This window comes from Schistocerca cancellata, chromosome 3 (assembly GCF_023864275.1).
Source record: "Schistocerca cancellata isolate TAMUIC-IGC-003103 chromosome 3, iqSchCanc2.1, whole genome shotgun sequence".
Lineage (NCBI taxonomy): Eukaryota > Metazoa > Arthropoda > Insecta > Orthoptera > Acrididae > Schistocerca > Schistocerca cancellata.
Genome location: NC_064628.1, coordinates 387142277 through 387164542, shown reverse-complemented (window position 1 = coordinate 387164542; position 22266 = coordinate 387142277). Strand labels below are relative to the sequence as shown.

The window sequence follows — 22266 nt, the reverse complement described above, 5'->3', positions numbered from 1 at the left end:
ATTTCATTGCAGACTTTTCCGATTTTCGCATATTGTCTTACTTCCACGTAAATATCACAATAACTACGCCATTAACCTGACACATAAAGGTATAAGTAAAGCAAAAACGAAATTTTTGTACCAGGTACTTTCTGTAAAATCGTTTGAGAAATATTGGAGGGCCTACGGCTTGATTGTGTCATCGCTGACCAGCCGAAAGATGGAAAACACTGATCGGTCTCCTCTTCTGAACAAACGAATGAACTCGCCCAGCGCATTGAACGAAAACTTCTCACTGCATATCGGCCACTATATCCTGCGCGAGCTATTCCTGATAACTGCTGCAGCCTACATCGATATGAAATTGCTCGCTGTATTGAAGCACTGCTGTCTCTCTCTCTCTCTCTCTCTCTCTCTCTCTCTCTCTCTCACACACACACACACACACACACACACACACACACAGCCCTGCTCTAGCAAACTGACGATTCCTTGATACTTCAGAACGTGTCCCATTGACCCATCCCATTTTTTGGTCAAGTTGTGCCATACATTTCTGTTTTCCCCGCAAATATATTCAACATCTCATCATTAGTATACGATATACCCAACTAATCTTCAGCATTATTGTGTAGCACCGCATTTCAAAAGCTTCTATTTTCTTCTTGCCTGAACAGTATATTCTCCTTGCCTCACTTCCATACAAAATGGCTCTAAGCACTTTGGGTCTTAACATCTGAGGTCATTAGTCCCCTAGACTTAGAACTACTTAAACCTATCCAACCTAAGGGCATCACACACATACATGCCCGAGGCAGAATTCGAACCTGCGATCTTAGCAGCAGCGCGGCTTCGGACTGAAGTGCCTAGAACCGCTCGGCCACAACGGCTGGCTCACTTCCATACAAATGCTAAATTCCACATAAATACACTATCTGATCAAACTTATCACAACACCTGTTAGTAGACATTAATATGGGATGTGTCCATTCTTTGCTGCTATCAGTGCTTGAACTCCACTGGGCATACTTTCAATGAGGTGTCTAAATATCGATTTTACACTACTTACGTAGGACGAAATTGAGGGGCAACTTTCCATGGTCATAGAACGAGTCAGTACATTATAAAAATAATTAAATAAAAAATAAAATAAAAATTATAAAATAAAATTTACACAAATTCTGTGCAGATCACAAGATGCTGAGTACATACTAGCATTATAAACAAAACGCAGTGTAACTTCCTGGCAGATTAAAACTGTGTGCTCGACCGAGACTCGAACTCGGGACCTTTGCCTTTCGCGGGCAAGTGCTCTACCAACTGAGCTACCAAGCACGACTCACGCCCGGTACTCACAGCTTTACTTCTGCCAGCTGTGAGTACCGGGCGTGAGTCGTGCTTCGGTAGCTCAGTTGGTAGAGCACTTGCCCGCGAAAGGCAAAGGTCCCGAGTTCGAGTCTCCGTCGGGCACACAGTTTTAATCTGCCAGGAAGTCTCATATCAGCGCACACTCCGCTGCAGAGTGAAAATCTCATTCTGAAAACGCAGTGGTTAGCACACTTGCCTCACATTCGGGAGGACGATGGTTGAAACCCGCATCAAGTTATCCTGATTTAGGCTTTTTGTGATTTCCCTAGATCGCTTCAAGGCAAATGCTTGGATGGTTCCTTTGAAAGGGCATGGCCTACTTCCTGCCCCATCCTTCCCCAATCTGATGGGACCGATGACCTCGTTGTTTTGTCCCCTCAGCTAAATGAACCAACCAATAAACAATAAGAACAGTCTTGTACCGTAGGAAGCAAGGGAGAAGATGTTACTATGGGTGGCCGAAATCCTCTTTCTACAACACAACACACTCATGGATTAACATGGTTCTTTATTTACAGGAAAACATAGCTACTACTGAACTGTAATAGAGTCCATGTGTCATGGTACAAGTTCATCCACAATAGTCCTCTTGCAGACAGTATCAGTAATCTTGCCATTATAAACTTTAGTCTCGCTGCTAGTCTCGACCTCGTTGCTATGCACTGTAACAGCCTGAGAGTCAGTGAGGCCCTCCGGGCTGCGGCGGCGGCCTAAATACATGCTGTGAAGAGGGTGATGGCAGCATCTTGCTTCTCAGTGTGTCTCTGGCTTTTCTCGTGATAGGTGCGCTTCATCCAGCACCTACTATCGATCTTCGCACTACATCTTTGCCAGCCAGTGTTCTGGCGACAGCTTATGCCAGCACCTAATATAAGAAAAGAATCTTTTTTTTTTTTTTTTTTTTTTTTTTTTTTTTTTTTTTTTTTTTTTTTTTTTTTACAATCCCCTCTGTAGAGTAGGAGGTGTTTCTTCAATGTAGACTTCAAAAAACATTAACTGCTGCTAGATTTTTCAATTATTCTCATAAGTCATCGAAATTGGATGCAGAGGAATAGTGCAATCCAAATCAGGTTGGATTTAGGCCTAGTACTAACTGAGTGAAAACTACTAATTCCTGTGAATGACAACATATTCTTCCTCAAGAGTGGAAACCGGAGATGTTGGACACAGGGGAGCGAAGACGACTTTCCACCATATCATACAGATGTTCTCTCGGGTTGACGTCAGGACTCTGGGTAGGCCAGACCATTTCAGGAATGTTATTGTACACAAACCATTGTATCACAGATGTTGCTTTATGACAGGGTGCATCGTCAGCTGATAGCCACAATCGTCATCTCCGAACTGTCCCTCTACTGTTAGCAGTACACAATACAGTAGAATGTTTTCCTATCCCTCCGCGTTCAGCGTTTGCTTAAGCCCAATAAGTGGATCACACCCTAACCACGAAAAACATCCTCGTACCGTAACACCACCTACCCCTTACTTCAATGTCGGCACCACTCATGATGGCTGGTAGCGTTCCCCAAGCATTAACTTCCACCGGATTTCCGCCGGTTGCAGCGTGATTCATCATTCGAAATGATACGTTTCCTGTCACACAAGAGACGAGTTTGTTGAAGTGGACGCGCAGCTGCACGAGTTCTGTGACGTCACTTCCCGTTATTCACGTTGAGCAGCAAAAGTCCTGCGATATCTCCTCAACGTGCTACGAAACGTTGAACCAATAAGAGGCAACAAGGCTGTCTCCACCATAATTAAAACTTGTAATTATCGATTCCGTCGTCTTCAGCTGAAGCAAAAGTTTGGCGGGACTATATTATCAATTACGTCTATGAATACATACAGCAGAGTATTAAGGGTCTCTCGCAAATGCATCGTTATCGGTAGGATTTGTTGTAAGAAAGTGACGAAAAGCATATTCGCGGTCAAGGAATTTTCGTATTTAGTTATTTTCGTATTATAGCTTGCGTGTTATGAAAGTGTTCCGTTTTGAGGTAACGGCACATTGACGATTTATCAAAAACGCTTTGTTCTCGGTAGTATTTGTTATAATTAAAGGTCAGTTAATAACACTTTGGCGACTGAAGCCTTCAGAAAGTCGTAATATAAAATACAAGGTCGCACGATGCGGAAGTTCACTGTAGCGTAGTGGATAGATCACAATTACTAAGTGATGTGGAGTGGGTTTAGATATAGTTGCAATAAAAAAAAATTCAATTGAGCGTCGCATTTTATAAAATATTGTGGGCCTTTCTTATGAATTTAATAGAAGTATTTTCGGTAGTTGGGTGAAGAATTCCGTCTTAAGCGAGACACCTTTGGAGTTTTGTTTCACCCAGCCATGCTTCAGCACTTTTGTGCAATCTTTGGTGGGATGCTTTATTTCCTTTCTGTGAAATTATTAAATATTAACGTTTGGACAAAACATTTGGTACAAAATATTTGCATTTGTTAACGAAGTGATTTTTGTCACATATTAAATAAGTATAATACACTCCTGGAAATGGAAAAAAGAACACATTGACACCGGTGTGTCAGACCCACCATACTTGCTCCGGACACTGCGAGAGGGCTGTACAAGCAATGATCACACGCACGGCACAGCGGACACACCAGGAACCGCGGTGTTGGCCGTCGAATGGCGCTAGCTGCGCAGCATTTGTGCACCGCCGCTGTCAGTGTCAGCCAGTTTGCCGTGGCATACGGAGCTCCATCGCAGTCTTTAACACTGGTAGCATGCCGCGACAGCGTGGACGTGAACCGTATGTGCAGTTGACGGACTCTGAGCGAGGGCGTATAGTGGGCATGCGGGAGGCCGGGTGGACGTACCGCCGAATTGCTCAACACGTGGGGCGTGAGGTCTCCACAGTACATCGATGTTGTCGCCAGTGGTCGGCGGAAGGTGCACGTGCCCGTCGACCTGGGACCGGACCGCAGCGACGCACGGATGCACGCCAAGACCGTAGGATCCTACGCAGTGCCGTAAGGGACCGCACCGCCACTTCCCAGCAAATTAGGGACACTGTTGCTCCTGGGGTATCGGCGAGGACCATTCGCAACCGTCTCCATGAAGCTGGGCTACGGTCCCGCACACCGTTAGGCCGTCTTCCGCTCACGCCCCAACATCGTGCAGCCCGCCCACAGTGGTGTCGCGACAGGCGTGAATGGAGGGACGAATGGAGACGTGTCGTCTTCAGCGATGAGAGTCGCTTCTGCCTTGGTGCCATTGATGGTCGTATGCGTGTTTGGCGCCTTGCAGGTGAGCGCCACAATCAGGACTGCATACGACCGAGGCACACAGGGCCAACACCCGGCATCATGGTGTGGGGAGTGATCTCCTACACTGGCCGTACACCACTGGTGATCGTCGAGGGGACACTGAATAGTGCACGGTACATCCAAACCGTCATCGAACCCATCGTTCTACCATTCCTAGACCGGCAAGGGAACTTGCTGTTCCAACAGGACAATGCACGTCCGCATGTATCCCGTGCCACCCAACGTGCTCTAGTAGGTGTAAGTCAACTACCCTGGCCAGCAAGATCTCCGGATCTGTCCCCCATTGAGCATGTTTGGGACTGGATGAAGCGTCATCTCACGCGGTCTGCACGTCCAGCACGAACGCTGGTCCAACTGAGGCGCCAGGTGGAAATGGCATGGCAAGCCGTTCCACAGGACTACATCCAGCATCTCTACGATCGTCTCCATGGGAGAATAGCAGCCTGCATTGCTGCGAAAGGTGGATATACACTGTACTAGTGCCCACATTGTGCATGCTCTGTTGCCTGTGTCTATGTGCCTGTGGTTCTGTCAGTGTGATCATGTGATGTATCTGACCCCAGGATTGTGTCAATAAAGTTTCCCCTTCCTGGGACAATGAATTCACGGTGTTCTTATTTCAATTTCCAGGAGTGTATTATATACGAACAACATTTGACAACCATCATGTCTAATATTACACATGTACAATATTTGACAACAATCGCTTCATTCACAAATGTAAATATTTTGTACCAAATGTGACGTCTCAACGTTACTATGTAATAATGTTACAGAAAGGAAATAAAGTAATCCTCTGAAGATAGTACAAAAGTGCTGAACGTGTCTGGGTAAAATAAAACTCCAAAAGTGTCTTGCACAGGGCGGAATTCCTCATCCACTTTTCTTAGCAAGCACGGAAATAAGAATAACTGCAACATCACAAGATGATTGTTTGCTGTAGTATTCGATGTTATGGATATATGACTGCACTCCGTCTCAGGAGTGAGTTTGTTCGATTTTGTTACTTTTATACGCTGATGTCCTTACTGACTGGCCATGAAGTCTTCCTTTTGTCTTATAACGTGTTCATGGATATTGAAGTTCACACAGGGTTGATGAGGACGAAAGGTACATGCTTTGAGCATGTTGTTGATTTTGAATAAAAAACTTCCAATGGGCATACACCCTTTTCTTAACTGTACCTTACATTCAGCTGTTTGAAAATCACGGGCATTAGTCGCATAACCTTCTTCACAAAAATTCACATGCGAATACATCCAAAGTGATGTGTTCACTGACCATTTCAATGCGCATTTCACTTGCACACGGTGGAGGTACTATTTTACATGCGTGTTCTTAAGTAAACAACCATATGAATGAGTACAGATCGGCAGCACAGAAGCTGTCTACAAGAGCTGCATAATGCATTGCAGTTGACGGAGTTTTTGGACTTCTTTTGTTAGGAAATGAACCCAATTAAACAAAACACACAATTCTTCATTTGGTATGACCTGCATTTCGCTTGTTCCCCACTATTTTCATTACTTTCCTCGAAAACTGTTGAGAACAGGACCTATGTTCATATGAGCTTCTTCTGTTCAGAATCACTAATGTAATCATCCCTCAAAACATGTACCTTTCCTCCTGACTCACCTTGTATTTATGTATACTACAGACAGAACAACATGACTAGCATATAGACAAGGGAGGAAATGAGGTTTTTAAATAGGTGTGACATAGTAATTTTATTCGCATCCATTTTCGTAAGCAAACTGTCTGGTTTGCGGGACAGACTGAGTAGACACCTGCCGCTGGAGAGCGCTGCAATCGCAAATCGCGTTAACCAGCTGCTCCCGTGTGACACAGTCGTTGTGTCTCGTGCAGTGGGATTACCCGTCTGCGTCCACGTCAACGTCTGCTGCCTCTTCCCGTCTGTGGATGGCTTAATTAGCGCTGACTACAGAAATATGTGACCTATAAGGAGCTGTTCTACCGTTGTATTCGATTGTTTTTAACTCCCTACGCACAGTCATTGTGCTATCTCGATTGCCAGTTGCACTTTGGAACTGACGAACGATTGCTTCCACTGCTTTCTTGCGATTTTTTACAACCGCATTCCTCAGCGCTTGACGGCCCTGGTCCGTCATTACATGAAGTTTGCCTGGTCTTAATTTAAGTGTGGTTGTTCCTTCTCGTTTCCGCTTCACAGTCGTGTCGCCAACAATCACCTTGGGCCTCTTGAGAAGCGTCGAAATGTTCATTTGTTTTTTCTTTCTTCTCAATATGACATTCAATAACTTTCGATATGAATATGGCATCTGTTCTTTCGGACATGTCCGAAAGAACAGATGCCATCTTCATATCGTTTAAGACTAACCGGCTGATGACCTTCTTCAGTGCGGATGCACCCGATTTGCCTGAACTCTTACGGGACTTGGCGGATTGTCTGCCGCGAGTAATCGTTGTAATGGCGGGGGCACTACGAATGTAGTGTGTGGACTATAAGTTGAGAATGTGGATCTCACGGGGAGCGTGCCGGCCATAAATCCCTGCAGTCGCACTGCCCTCTGTGCCCTCGGTGGCTCAGATGGAGCTCTTCTGCCATGTAAGCAGGAGATCCCGGGTTCGAATCCCGGTCGGGGCACACATTTTCAACTGTCCCCGTTGATGTATATTAACGCCCATCAGCAGCTAATACCATTGATTTCACTGTCATTTCAATAACTTTCGAAGTCACTGAGCTCTACTGACGAACCCATTCTGCTGTTACCTCTTCTCTGCTGGTAATGCAATAGTCTCTCTCTCTCCCCCTCAATTCGTTTAGTCGGTTCCAACTCCCCGTGACCCCAATTTCTTCTGTCTTGCAATATCTACCGTAGGCTCTGCAGTTTGGAACACACTACTTCCGTGATGCTATCGATCCATCTCATCCTCTGACGTTCCTCTTTTTCTAGTGCCTTCGATTTTCCCCAGCATTGGTGTTTTTTCCAGTGAAACATGTCTTCTCATGGTGTGTCCAAAGTAGGTCAATTTTTGTTTTAGTACGGACCTGGTTTTATTTGCGTTAATATTGACCTATTCGTTCTCTTTGCAATCCATGGGACTCCAAGAAGTTTCCTCCAACACCACAATTCAAAGGAGTCCATTCCGCTTTCCGCTTCCCTAGTGGCCCAGCTATCACATCCGTACATCACAACTGGAAAGATCGCAGCCCTTAAAATACGGATCTTCATTGCTAAAGCTGTATCCCTACTCCTTAAAACCTTGTGAAACTTTGACACTATCTTTCTACCAAGCAGCAAGCGTCTCCTGATTTCGTGGCTGCAGTAACCATGCTCAGAAATCTGGGAACCGAAATAACTTAATGCAATTCTATCGGCCTGCTTCCATAGCGGCGGCTGCGCACCCTGACATCTGGTGGTGAATTCCATGTTACATATGGGTGTTGGGTTACTTTTGATCAGATGGTGTACTTGTCATCAGCAACCACCACAATTCTGTGAAAAGTATACCAATGTAGGAGGTAAATCTTTCCATAATTTATATTGGCTACATAACTTTGTTGCTGTTCTCCGTCTTGCCGCATCTTCACTGACAACATCAGGCTGCTGTTCGCTACGTCTGACAGATCATTTATACCCATCCTGAATATCTGCGTGGTACCCGACCTGTGTGGGAAATTTCCATTTAGCTAATTTTCTGACATGTACTCGTCGTCCACGATAAAGCACTACGTTCTCTTCATCAGTAGCTCTTCTAGCGCTTATGTCTCTCAGGGTAAACTTATTTTATTTTTTTACACGTCTAATTCCGTAGGACCAAATTGAGGATCAATCTCCAAGGTCATCGAGCGCCTCAATACATGAAATTACAACGTAAAAGTAGTAAGTGATAAAAATAAAATGTTTATGAGCCCAAAAAAGTCAAGCCCTAAGTTTAAGTAAAAGCAATCAACAATACAACAAGAATCAGCTTAATTTTCCAAGGAACTCCTCGAGAGAATAGAAGGAGATTCCCATGAGAAAACTCTTCAGTTTCGATCTGAAAGCGCGTGGATTACTGCTAAGATTTTTGAATTCTTATCGTAGCTCACTGAAAATGAATGCAGCAGTATACTGCACGCCTTTCTGCACAAGAGTCAAGAAAGTGCGATCCAAATGCAGACTGGGTTTCTGCCTAGTATTAACTGGGTGAAAGCTCCTAATTTTTAGGAATAAGCTGATATTGTCAACAAGAAACTACGGCAAAGAATATATATCATAGATTTGTTTCTTTTAGAAAATAAGAAAAATTGCAAAATGAATAAGCTTTTTAAGAGAAATCAAAACAGTAAACAATACTTCATTAATTAGAAGAGCCGGCCGTTGGGGCCGAGTGGTTCTAAGCGCTTCAGTCTGGAACCGCGGTGCTGCTACGGTCGCAGGTTCGAATCCTGCCACGGGCATGGGTGTGTGTGATGTCCTTAGGTTAGTTAGGTTTACGTAGTTCTAAGTTCTATGGGACTGAAGACCTCAGATGTTAGGTCCCATAGTGCTCAGAGCCATTTGAACCATTATTAAGAAGACGGCCGGACCTGCAGTCCGCCCGTTATCGGGTGAAACAGCGGTGTTTACTACGCCGCTGGACACAAGTCTGTCTTATTAAGTGCCCTTCTGCAATACATGAAAATTATATGAGCACTATTGATGACAATAGTGATTCAATTACTAAAAACAGATGACGTAACTTTTAATTTCAAAGCTGTATGTCGAAAAGTTGGGATTAAGATGCGCACCTGTGCTTAAATGTTAAACAGATTAGGAAACAATATGACAATGATAAGGCACACTTCAAAGCAACCAACTTCTTAATTTCAATCGGCAACCAAGGTGCGACTGGATCCCAACCCGTGCCTTTGGACAATCTTATTTTTATTAAAGCACTGATGACAGTTGGCTGTTGATATTTTCAAAGTTAAATTGATTGTCACTTATTAAGACAGCTCTGAAGGAACGTCTTAAAACATTGCTTGTGTACACTTATTACAAGAGAACTAACTCGGCGGAACCACAATACACCCGGTCTTTCAAATACAGCAATGCACAGCTTAGTACAACAGGTTGTTCAGATTATAACTAATGCAATTACAATGAAAGGATTGAACCGGTTAACATCTAAATCTAAACACAGGACCCCTTTTGTTTAACGGCATACTGTGCCTTAGTACAATTCTTCTGGCTGTATTTTCGACCAGGAACTGATTCATTAGGACATTAATGATGGGGTATAAACAAGGAAGGAAGCGCAATATCATAGCGGGACAAATTTTCAAACGACAGCTAGTGTCTTAGTACAATACTGCTGCCTATATTTACGCCCAAAGAGCCGACCGAGTAAAACTCTGACGATCGGGTACAAACCAGAAACTGATAAGGGGTTTCTGAGCGGTGCCGATGAAAGCCAGGTAGAAGAGGGCAGCCAGGCCACGGGCGGTCGTGTGACACGAATGTTGCCAACCAACTGACGGGATGTCGTCCTGCTGCTTGTAGTCGACGCTGACCCCGGTGAAGTACTCCGGTATCCTCGCTGTGCGCAGGCCCTCCTTGCGCAGCTCGTGGCTTCGGCCGCTCGGACCTCGCGACCACCTCTTGTCGCGATGCTACCTCCAATCCCCAAACTTCGGGCTTTTTTTTTCCTTTATTAAGTTTCGATTCCCCCTAAAGGGGGTGGGCTGGCAGCCTACAGAATTTGTTTTAAAAAGATGAAGATAATAAAAAAATAATAACAGTTGGCGATAAAATCGGTGACTTAAAGATAAAATGGCAGAAAATTCTGGAGCTTAAAACATAAAACACAGGGTTGATCATGCTAATAAAATACACAGGAAGCAGAAAAATAATAGACAGACAATTAAAAAACACGGCGACAGTCTGGGTTCTCTTCGCAAGAGATATAAAATGCACACCCAGCGACAGCATGATTTCTGGTCGCAACACTGTGGAAAGACGCACAACACTGAACACTCACTTAAACACTGCACTAAAAAGTTGGCACAAATATGACATACCACACCCGACAGCAGGTGGGCGGAAACTGGTCAGATGACGGGAAAAAAAGGGGGGAAGGAGAGGAAAAGTGAAGGGGGAGGGGGGAAAGGAGCCAATGGAAGATGAGGATCCAGAAGAGGGGTGGGGGGTGCTGAACAGACGTGCCAGGGAGTGGGGAAGGCAGAGGAGGGGAGTACAAAAGGACTCGGGGGGGGGGGGAGAAAGGGAGAGGGTAGGCGGGGAGAAAACACAGGATGGAAGGGGGGAGGAAGAGGGAGTCCAGAGAAAGGACAGAGGAAAGGGGGGGGGTGAGGATCAGAGTTGATAGGAGGGATAAATGGAGGGAGAGAAGGCACCATCTGGGAGGGGGAGTTGATGGAAACCACCTTGGGAAAGGAGACAAAGGGTGTAGAGATGGAGGGTAGGGGGGATACAACAGTGAAGATGTGGCAGGGGGCGGGGATGGGAGAGGAGAGGAGCAACCAGGGGGTGAGGAGGTTCAAGGCGGCGGGATATGTTCGAGGAAGAGGAGCAGATGGGGGAAAGGAATGAGATCATAGAGGATCCGCATGGGGGACGGGAGGCGTATACGGAAGGCGAGGCGGAGTGCATGACGCTCAAGGATCTGGAGGGACTTATACAATTTGGGGGGTGAGGCAGATATCCAGGCAGGACTGGCATAACAGAGGATGGAACGGATTAAAGATTTGTAGGTGTGGAGGATGGTAGAGGGGTGCAACCCCCATGTCCGGCCAGAGAGGAGTTTGAGGAGTCGGAGGCGGTTGTGGGCTCCTATGATGATTGCCTGGGTCTTGGAAGGATTGATTTTCAGGAGCCACTGTTTACACCATGCAGCAAAAAGGTCAAGGTGATGCTGGAGAAGGCGTTGGGACCGTTGGAGGGTAGGAGCGAGGGCGAGGAATGCGGTGTCATCAGCATATTGCAAGAGGTGTACTGGAGGGGGGGCAGGTTGGGGCATATCTGCTGTGTACAGGAGGTAGAGGAGAGGGGAGAGGACAGAGCCCTGGGGCACACCCGCAGAGGGGTAGAAGGTGTGGGAATTGGCATTATGGATGGTAACATAGGAGGGGCAGTGGGAAAGGAAGGAGGCCATCAAACGGATGTAGTTGATAGGAAGGGCGTAGGTTTGGAGTTTAAACAGGAGACCGGGATGTCAGACACGGTCGCAGGCCTTTTCGAGGTCAAGGGAGACAAAAATGGTGGAGCGACGGGAGTTAAGCTGGAGGGAGAGGAGATGAGTGAGGCGGAGGAGTTGGTCATCAGCAGAGAAGAAGGTCGAAAGCCACATTGGGTGTTGGGGAGGAGGTGGTTTTGGCGGAGGTGGTGATGGATGCGCCGGAAAAGAATGGGTTCCAAGAGCTTGCTGAACACCGATGTGAGACAGATAGGACGATAGGAAGAGGGATCAGATGGAGGCTTGTTGGGTTTGGAGAACATCAGGATACGGGAGGTTTTCCACAGGTCGGGATAGAAGCCAGTGGCAAGGGTGACATTGTAGAGGGTGGCAAGGATTGAAAGGAAGGAGGGAGGGCAGTGTTTGAGGTGGCGGTAGGTAATGCAGCCGTGGCCGGGAGCAGTGTTGCGTTTAGTGCGGAGTGGGAGGCTGATGTCCTGTGTAGTGATGAACTTCGGACCAGCGAACCCCGTATATATATACATCGGCAATCAAAGACCTTCAAAGGACACAACCCATAGATACCAACTCTTCCTAATAGATTGGCAATAGGGTCGCAAGAGGGGTAGTCGATACTACAGCTGAGCCAGTGCCGCCACACAGAACAGTCTACTAACTCAATGGCATCATGGCTCAGCAGTGAAGGCCCAACTCCTTGCGGAGGGGAAGATGATATTGGGCCTATGCAAGTAGCGAGTAATAACCGTGCAACACAGCATACTGATATTTATCTGAAAGTTTAAATCTTGAAACAAACCAAACGGAGTACTTTAGGTACTAGGTAGTTAGGTTTCTTATCGTCATCATAATCGCATGCAAGGATGTCAGATCTTCTTCTTGCTAGTATATTCTCCTCCAACTCGGCCATGTCGTCTGCTGTCGGTGCTTCTCTTCCACCCTATTTGTATTTCGACAGTAATTTTTTGCGGACTTCTTAATCAGAATGTATCGATCGCAGTTTCCTATCTTGCTCTAGATGTTTGTCTTGCTGAATAAACAAATACACCATCCGGACACCCCGCCGACCGTGGTGGCCGAGCGGTTCAAGGCGCTGCAGTCTGGAGCCGCGTGACCGCTGCGGTCGCAGGTTAGAATCCTGCCTCGGGCATGGATGTGTCTGATGTCCTTAGGTTAGTCAGATTTAAGTAGTTCTAAGTTCTAGGGGACTGATGAGCTCAGAAGTAAAGTGCCATAGTGCTCACAGCCATTTGAACCGGACACCCCTGTGTAATTCGGATGTCACGACGGGTGGATCCGCCAGTATAAGAAGAGACGGGGAATGCTGTGTTGTCACTAGAGGAGCAGTAACAGAAGAATGGGCCAATCAGGAGAGCTCAATGATTTCGAATGTGGACCAGTCATTGAATGTCATATGAGCAACAAATTCATCATAGTAATTTCAACCCTTCTAAAGGTGCCATCTCGAATGCCGGTGATGAGGTTGTGCAGTGGAAACGTGAAGCAACAATCACAGATAAATCAAGACCAGACAGACCTCATGTACTGACCGACAAGAAGGACGATGGTTGAAAAAAAAAAAAACGCATCACATCAACGAAAGGAATCACTCTTGTTTTCCAGAGTGCCACTAATAGTCCAGGTAGCACAATGATTGGTTGGTTGATTTGGGGGAGGGGACGAAACAGTGATATCATCGGCCCCATCGGATTAGGGAAGGATGGGAAGTATGTCGGCCGTGTCCTTTCAAAGGAACCGTCCCGACAGTTGCATGAAGCGGTATAGGGAAATCACGGAAAACCTAAATCAGGATGACTGGACGTGGGTTTGACCCGTCGTCCCCGCAAACGCGACTCCAGTGTGCTAACCACTGCGCCACAGTGACTGTGCTTGTTGTTGTTGTGGTCTTCAGTCCAGAGACTGATTGGATGCAGCTGTCCATGCTACTCTATACTGTGCAAGCCTCTTCATCTCTGAATAACTACTGCAACCTACATCCTTCTGGATCTGCTTACTGTATTCATCTCGTGGTCTCCTTCTACCATTTTTACCCTCTACGCTTCCCTCCAATACTAAACTGGTGATCCCTTGATGCCTCAGAACGTGTCCTACCAAACGATACCTTCCTCTAGTCAAGTTGTGCCACAAATTTCTCTTCTCTCCAATTCTGTTCAGTACCTCCTCATTAGTTATTTGCTCCACCCATCTAACCTTCAACATTCTTCTATAGCACCACATTTCGAAAGTTTCTAATCTCTTCTTATCTAAACTATTTATCGTCCACGTCTCACTTCCATACATGGCTACACTCCATTCCATTACTTTTAGAATCGACTTCCTAACACTTAAATCTATACTCGACATTAAGAAATTTCTGTTCTTCATAAGCGCTTTCCTTCCATTGCCAGTCTACAATTTATATCCTCTCTACTTCGACCATCATCAGTTATTTTGCTCCCCAGTTAGCAAAACTCCTTTACTACTTTAAGTGTCTCATTTCCCTCAGCATCACATGATTTAATTCGACTACATTCCATTATCCTCGTTTTGCTTTTGTTGATGTTCATCTTATATACTCCTTTCAAGACACTGTCCATTGTGTTCAACTGCTCTTCCAGGTAATTTGCTGTCTCTGACAGAATTATAATGTCGTCGGTAAACCTCAAAGTTTTTATTTCTTCTCTATGGATTTCACTTCCCTACTTTAAGTTTCCACAAAGTTTGTTAATTGGGGTTAATTGGGACGTTACACTCGCTAAGCTCTGCATATTGAGCAAGCAGTAAAGGACACAAAATAAAATTAGGAGTAGGAATGAAAATCCATGGAGAAGAAATAAAAACTTTGAGGTTCACCAATGACATTGTAATTATGTCAGAGACTTTCGATCAGATAATGTACGTGAACAAACTACTATTTCACCTTAACATCGCAACCTTGAAGATCTTCTTTATTGCCTCTGGCGAAAAAAAAGTCCAAAAGTACAGTTATGAAGTTTTCAGCAAATCAACGGTACGTACTAAATGCGAAGACACGGAAGAGAAATTTAGTTTCAGGTGATGAATTATTGACTGTCGGTTGGCAGCACTCGCCAGTAATTAGCAGTTCAATGTTGCGTTCGTCGGTAATCAGGATCGCATCAACAACGTTCTCATATGTCTGTGACATAAAGCGTGAGATGTTTTGTTCCATCTGAATAGTGGCAGAACGCAACTAGTATTGTGCTGTCGGCACTAGAGAATGATAAATCGAGAACGACCGTGTCCTTGTCACGGGTCAACAACCGATCCATATGCGACGTACCTTTCTAAGTGTCGGTCCATTAGTACGTGAAGGGCAGCGCGGCGCGTGTGTGCGCGTTACATATTGAATAGCAGCCACCGACACGTGCTGACGTGGTAACGCAATTAACCTCCCGCGACATCGAATGGAAAACTGGCCGCTCTAACTAACGATGAAACAGCCGTTGCTGCGGTAGCTTTCTGTAACAACAGTAAAAAAATATCTGGCAGTGCACGTGCATAGCCACCCATCAGTCCACAGATATTACAAAAATGTATGTATGTATGTTTGTTTATATTTATGTTCCACATCTCCTCCTAAACCACTGGAATGATTTCAAGTAAACTTGGTACATATATCACTTACTGTCAGGCAACAATCGCTGTGGGAGTAAGAACCATCTGCGTATATTAATTCAGGAGCTATGACGTCATAAACACTGAGCTGCGTCAAAAAATGCCACATTATGTGTGACGTTTAAATTTATTTCTTCTTTGCTGCCACGCGGCTACGCCTCGCAGTCTAGGGTTCCTTGCCACGGTTCGCGCGGCTCCTCCCGTCGGAGGTTCGAGTCCTCCCTCGGGCATGGGTGGGTGTGTTGTCCTTAGTGTAAGTTATTTTGCGTTAGATTAAGTGGTGTGTAAGCTTAGGGACCTATGACGTCAGCAGTTTGGTCCAATAAGACCTTACTACAAATTTCCAAATTTTTCTTCTTTGCTACTAACTCTATATGAACATTTTCGCAGACAAAATCCACATATGCTGCTGAATATACCTACCCAAATATATCTTTATACGACATATATTTCAAGAGATATGACTTCATAAACACTGAGATGGGTGAAAATGCCCCATCATGCACGGTGTTTTAATTTATTACGTCTTTACAACTAACAACATGCGCAACAAATTTCGCAGACAGCATCCAAAAATACCACTTAACGTATCAGCAACATTATATCTTTGTACAAGACAGAACATAAGACGTCATAGAGATTTAGCAGTGTGAAAACGAAACTGCAGGGTAAAATTCGTCAGAGACACAAATGACCCTGAGCACTATGGGACTAAACTTCTGAGGTCGTAAGTCCCCTAGAACTTAGAACTACTTAAATATAAATAACCTAAGGATATCACACACATCCATGCCCGAGGCAGGATTCGAACCTGCGACCGTAGCGGACGCGCGGTTCCAGATTGTAGCGCTTAGAACCGCATGGCCACTCACAGACACAGATGAAATATGTGTACAGATATGTATGAGATCTGCTGTTGGGGTGAAGGTGATAACTTGGAGGAAGAATTTGGGGAGGAGGAGACGGACGCAGATAGGAGGAGGAGGTGTATACACTACTGGCCATTGAAATTGCTGCACCAAGAAGAAATGCAGATGATAAACGGGTATTCATTGGACAAATATATTATACTAGAACTGACATGTGATTACATTTTCACGCAATTTGGGTGCGTAGATCCCGAGAAATCAGTACCCAGAACAACCACCTCTGGCCGTAATAACGCCCTTGATACGCCTGGGCATTGAGTCAAACAGAGCTTGGATGGCGTGTACAGGTACAGCTGCCAGTGCAGCTTCAACACGATACCACAGTTCATTAAGAGTAGTGACTGGCGTATTGTGACGAGCCAGTTGCTCGGCCACCATTGACCAGACGTTTTCAATTGGTGAGAGATCTGGAGAATGTGCTGGCCAGGGCACCAGTCGAACATTTTCTATATCCAGAAAGGCCCGTACAGGACGTGCAACATGCGGTCGTGAATTATCCTGCTGAAATGTAGGGTTTTGCTGGAATCGAATGAAGGGTAGAGCCACGGGTCGTAACACATCTGAAATGTAACGTCCACTGTTCAAAGTGCCGTCAATGTCAACAAGAGGTGACCAAGACGTGTAACCAATGGCACCCTGTACCGTCACGTCGGGTGATACGCCAGTATGGCGATGACGAATACACGCTTCCAATGTGCGTTCATCGCGATATCGCCAAACACGGATACGACCATCATGATGCAGTAAACAGAACCTGGATTCACCCGAAAAAATGACTTTTTGCCATTCGTGCACCCAGGTTCGTCGTGGAGTACACCATCGCAGGCGCTCCTGTCTGTGATGCAGCGTCAAGGGTAACCGCAGCCATGGTCTCCGAGCTGCTAGCCCATGCTGCTGCAAACGTCGTCGAACTGTTCGTGCAGATGGTTGTTGTCTTGCAAACGTCCCCATCTGTTGACTGAGTGATCGAGACGTGGCTGCACGATCCGTTAGAGCCACGCGGATAAGATGCCTGCCATCCCGACTGCTAGTGATACGAGACCGTTGGGATCCAGCACGGCGTTCCGTATTACCCTCCTGAACCCACCGATTCCATATTCTGCTAACAGTCACTGGATCTCGACCAACGCGAGCAGAAATGTCGCGATACGATAAACCGTAATCGCGATAGGCTATAATCCGATCTTTATCAAAGTCGGAAACGTGATGGTACGCATTTCTCCTCCTTAGACGAGGCATCACAACAACGTTTCCCCAAGCATCGCAGTCAACTGCTGTCTGTGTATGAGAAATCGGTTGGAAACTTTCCTCTTGTCAGCACGTTTTAGGTGTCGGCACCGGCGCCAACCTTGTGAGAATGCTCTGAAAAGCTAATCATTTGCTTATCACAGCATCTTATTCCTGTCGGTTGAATTTCGCGTAGCACGTCATCTTCGTGGTGTAGCAATTTTAATGGCCAGTAGTGTAGAACGAGCGGGAGGAGGAAATGGGCAGAGGGAGGAAAGGGAATGAGATGGAATCAGTGAGTGGGGAAGAGCAGATGGTCATGAGAGGAGGGATATGAAGAGACAATCAGAAGCGAAAGGAGAAAATGGGCTCTTAATAGGATTGGAATACTTAACTGGACAACGCCAGGTACTCAACAAGTACGTAAATGAAATAATGACGCGTGCCATTAACTATACACAATTACTCTTGCACATACTTCCTCTACAGAAGGAGTATGTAGATCCTTGACATACTTATATTCTTTGGTTCTCGGTTATGATTGTTTGCTGATGGAATTTCCAATTAGGCAATAAAACGCTATCTTTAACGTCACGTAATCTTGTATTGCAACAACTAAAAATAGGAATGCCGTGTGGCTAGGGTAGACCGTTCGCCTGGTGCAGGTCTTTCGAGTTGACGCCACTTCGGCGACGTGCGTATCGATGGGGATGAAATGATGATGATAAGGACAACACAACGCCCAGTCCCTGAGCGGAGAACACCTCTGACCCAGCCGGGAAGCGAACCCGGGCCGTTAGGTTTGACAGGCCTTCGCGCTGACCACTCAGCTGTTGGGGGCGGACATTGCCACAACATGAAATACAGTATCAAAATTGCACAAAACTGGTTAAAAGCTGGTATGTGACTGCCAAAAATGTCCTATAAACTCCTCAAGACTGCCTGGAGCCGGTCCTTACAGAAACTAATTACAATTAGTAACATTTTGCATTTTAAAATCGTAATAACATGTATGGAACTATACTGAAAAATTAAATACTCACGAAAACTTAAATGTCAGTTAGTCAAAACAACGACATAACAAATAATGAGTAAATTAACAGGATATTTTTGTTGCCTCTATTTACAAACTTTAAGATGTGAAGTATTATTTGTTTCATACATAAAGATGTTTGTAAAATCAAGCGTAAGGTTTTGATAATTCAAAATGTTATCGTTTTAAATGATCGATAGTGCTGTTATATACCATTTTGTAGATTTTTTGTACTGTAATTAAGTTTCATTCAAAATTTGTGTTACATAAACGAATTTCTATTTTTCTACGTTTGATATTACGAAATTGACTAGACTGTTACCTCTTTGCACAAAGTTATGGTCTGCGTAATTGCCACAGTTCGCGCGGCAATCCCTGTACGAGTTTCGAGTCCTCCCTCGAGCATGGGCGTATGTGTGTGTAAGTATGTATGTATGTATTTGTGTGTGTGTGTGTGTGTGTGTGTGTGTGTGTGTGTGTTGTTGTTGTTGTTTTTGTTGTTGTTAGCGTAAGTTAGTTTAAGTTAGATTAAGTATTGTGTAAGCCTAGGGATGAAATGATTAAATTTTCCATCTACAGGTTATTAAATTAATTTGAATGAAATTAACGACGATTAATATGTGTGTGACAGAAAGGGTCACAATCGCAAATGCAAGCCAGCATAATAAAACTACAATGTATCGCATATTTCACTTGAAAAATGTATCGCCTACTTCTACCCAAATCTGGTATCGGGTAAATTCAATCCACAGCTCTCCCAAGAAGCCAGTTATATCTCACCGTCCGGAGCACAGCGCAGTGTGAGACTGAATCGTCAACCGTGAGAAAACCGAAAAAGAAAGGAATCGAAATGTTTAACGTGTGTTGTCGCAGAGTTAAGTGCTGAACATTAAGTGGCCTAATAAAATGGAAAATGAGGGGATTCTCCACAGAAACGGCGAGGAAAGGAATATGTCTGAAGTTCCAAATAGAAAACAGGATAGGAAGATAGTACGTGTTGGGGTATGAGGGAACAACTTGCATGAAATTATAGTGACCCGTAAAGGTTGAAAGTTGTAGGGAAAGAAAGGCAGTGCAGAGTATGCATCAGACAACCGAGGGCATGCTGTGCAAGTGCTGTTGAGAGCCCCATTAAATACGTCCTTCAACTGATGAGCAAAAAATTAGAAAAAGTAAGATTTTCGTCAGCTTTCGATCGATGCTGTTATTAGTGTTGTGAATTTCGATCCGACTGTTGGCTTGATGCAGTTCTCCACGCTATTCCGTCCTGTGCAAATGTCTTCACTTTTGACTGCCCTCTCCATACTCCCCACCATAAGCAAATGACTTATTCCTTATGCCTGCTTAAAGTCAAGTACTCACAAATTTCTTTTTTCTCTTTTCATTATTAATTTGATCACACCGTCTATTCTTCAGTATTCTTTGTTTTCTATTGTCCTCTTACCTATACTGTTTATTGCCCATGCTTCACTGCCATGTAATGCTAAACTCCAAATAAGAAACAAAGTTTCTAGCACTTAGGCTTATATTAGGTCCTAACAATTTGTTTAAGAAACGCTTTTTTCCTATGGCCACTTTGTACACACATCAAAATAAGTTCGCATCACCTCTGTTGCGAGAGTTCCGGAACCTGTACAGAATATCATTTCCGTCCTTTTTATTGCTCATAAAAACCACATATTGCATGTTGTACCATCATACAGCGAGACCTTCAGAGGTGGTGGTCCAGATTGCTGTACACACCGGTACCTCAAATACCCAGTATCACATCCTCTTGCATTGATGCACGGCTGTATTCGTCGTGGCATAGCATCCGCAAGTTCATCAAGGCACTGTTGGTCCAGGTTGTCCCACTCCTCAACGGCGATTCGGTGTAGATCCCTCAGAGTGGTTGGTGGGTCACGTCGTCCATAAACAGCCCTTTTCGATCTATCCCAGGCATGTTCGATAGGGTTCATGCTTGGAGAACATGCTGGCCACTCTAGTCGCTCATGTCGTTATCCGGAAGGAAGTCATTCACAAGATGTGCACGATGGGTGCGCGAATTGTCGTCCATGAACACGAATGCCTTCCCAATATGCTGCGATATGGTTGCAATATCGGTCGGAGGATGGCTTTCACTTATGATACAGCCGTCACGGCGCCTTCCACGACCACCAGCGGCGTACGTCGGCCCCATATAATCCCACCCCAAAACAGCAGGGAACCTCCACCTTTGCACTCGCTGGACAGTGTGTCTAAGGCGTTCAACTTGACCGGGTTGTCTGGTTGAAGGAATATGCGACATTAATTGGTGGAGAGAATGTCATTCCAATCCTGAGCGATCCATTCGGCATGTTGTTGGGCCCATCTGTACCGCGCTGCATGTCGTCGTGGTTTGCAAAGATGGATCTCGCCATTGACGACGGGAGTGAAGTTGCGCATCATTTATCCTATTGCATACAGTCTGAGTCGTAAAAGACGTCCTATGGCTGCACGAAAAGCATTATTCAACATGGTGGCGTTGCTGTCAGGGTACCTCCGAGGTAGCGGTCACCCACTGCAGTAGTAGCCCTTGGGCGGCCTGAACGAGGCATGTCATCGACAGTTCCTGTCTCTCTGTATCTCCTCCATGTCCGAACAACATGGCTTTGGTTCACTCTGAGACGCCTGGACACTTCCCTTGTTGAGAGCCCTTCCTGGCACATAGTAACAATGCGGGCGTGATGGAACCGCGGTATTAACCACTTGGGCATGGTTGAACTACAGACAGCACGAGCAGTGTACCTCTTTCCTGGAAGTACTGGAAGTGATCTGCTGTCTGACCCCCTCCGTCTAATAGGTGCTGCTCATGCATGGTTGTTTACATCTTTGGGCGGGTTTAGTGACATCTCTGAACAGTCATAGGGCCGCGTCTGTGATACAATATCCACAGTCAACGTATATCTTCAGGAGTTCTGGGCACCGGGATGATGCAAAGCCTTTCTTGATATGTGTATTTTACTCTTTATTTCGACTATCAGTTTAGCTCCTCTAATAGCAAAATCAGTCTCCTACTTGTAACACCTCATTTCCTAACCTAATTCCCTCAGCTACTCCTGACTCAATTCGCATGCATTCCATTACTCGTACTTTACTTTTGTTGATGTTCATTGTATCTCTTTTCAATATACTAACCATTTGTTTCCAAAGCCCTTGATGTCTCTGACAGCAGTAGACTGTCATCGGCAGACCTTAAAGTTTTTATTTCTTGTCCCCGAACTAAAATTTCTCCCTTAGATTTGTCTATAGTTTCTCTCACTGCTGCTCAATACACCGATTGAATAACATGGAAGTAGGTTACAACTCTGTTTCACTATCTTCTGTATTTTTCATGTTTTAGTGTTACTGCCACCACTGCAGTCTGGTTTGTGTACAAGTTTCGAATAATCACTCACCTCCTATATTTTATTCCTGGTAACCTCAGAATTCCAAAAAAATATATTTTAGTCAACATTCTACAAAGTTTTCTCTAACTCTACAATAGTCTGCATTCAGTCTGTCTTCTAAGGTAAGTCGTGCTGTCAATGGAGCTTTGCATGTTCCTGCATTTCTTCATAACCCAAACTGATCTCCTCCGAGACTGGCTTCTACTGGTCTTTCCACTCTTCTTCAAATAATACGTGTTAGTTT

At 45.0% G+C, this 22266-nt stretch overlaps 1 protein-coding gene and 1 non-coding gene across 2 annotated transcripts in view; one reads left to right on the top strand and one right to left on the bottom strand.

Moving 5' to 3' along the window:
• The window catches only part of LOC126175095 (sensory neuron membrane protein 1-like), a 357930-nt gene that overhangs the window by 239162 nt on the left and 96502 nt on the right, over positions 1-22266 (top strand). The window lies entirely within an intron of this gene.
• On the bottom strand, positions 1241-1314 carry Trnas-cga (transfer RNA serine (anticodon CGA)). Its single transcript has one exon. It is a non-coding gene; the product is annotated as a tRNA-Ser (tRNA).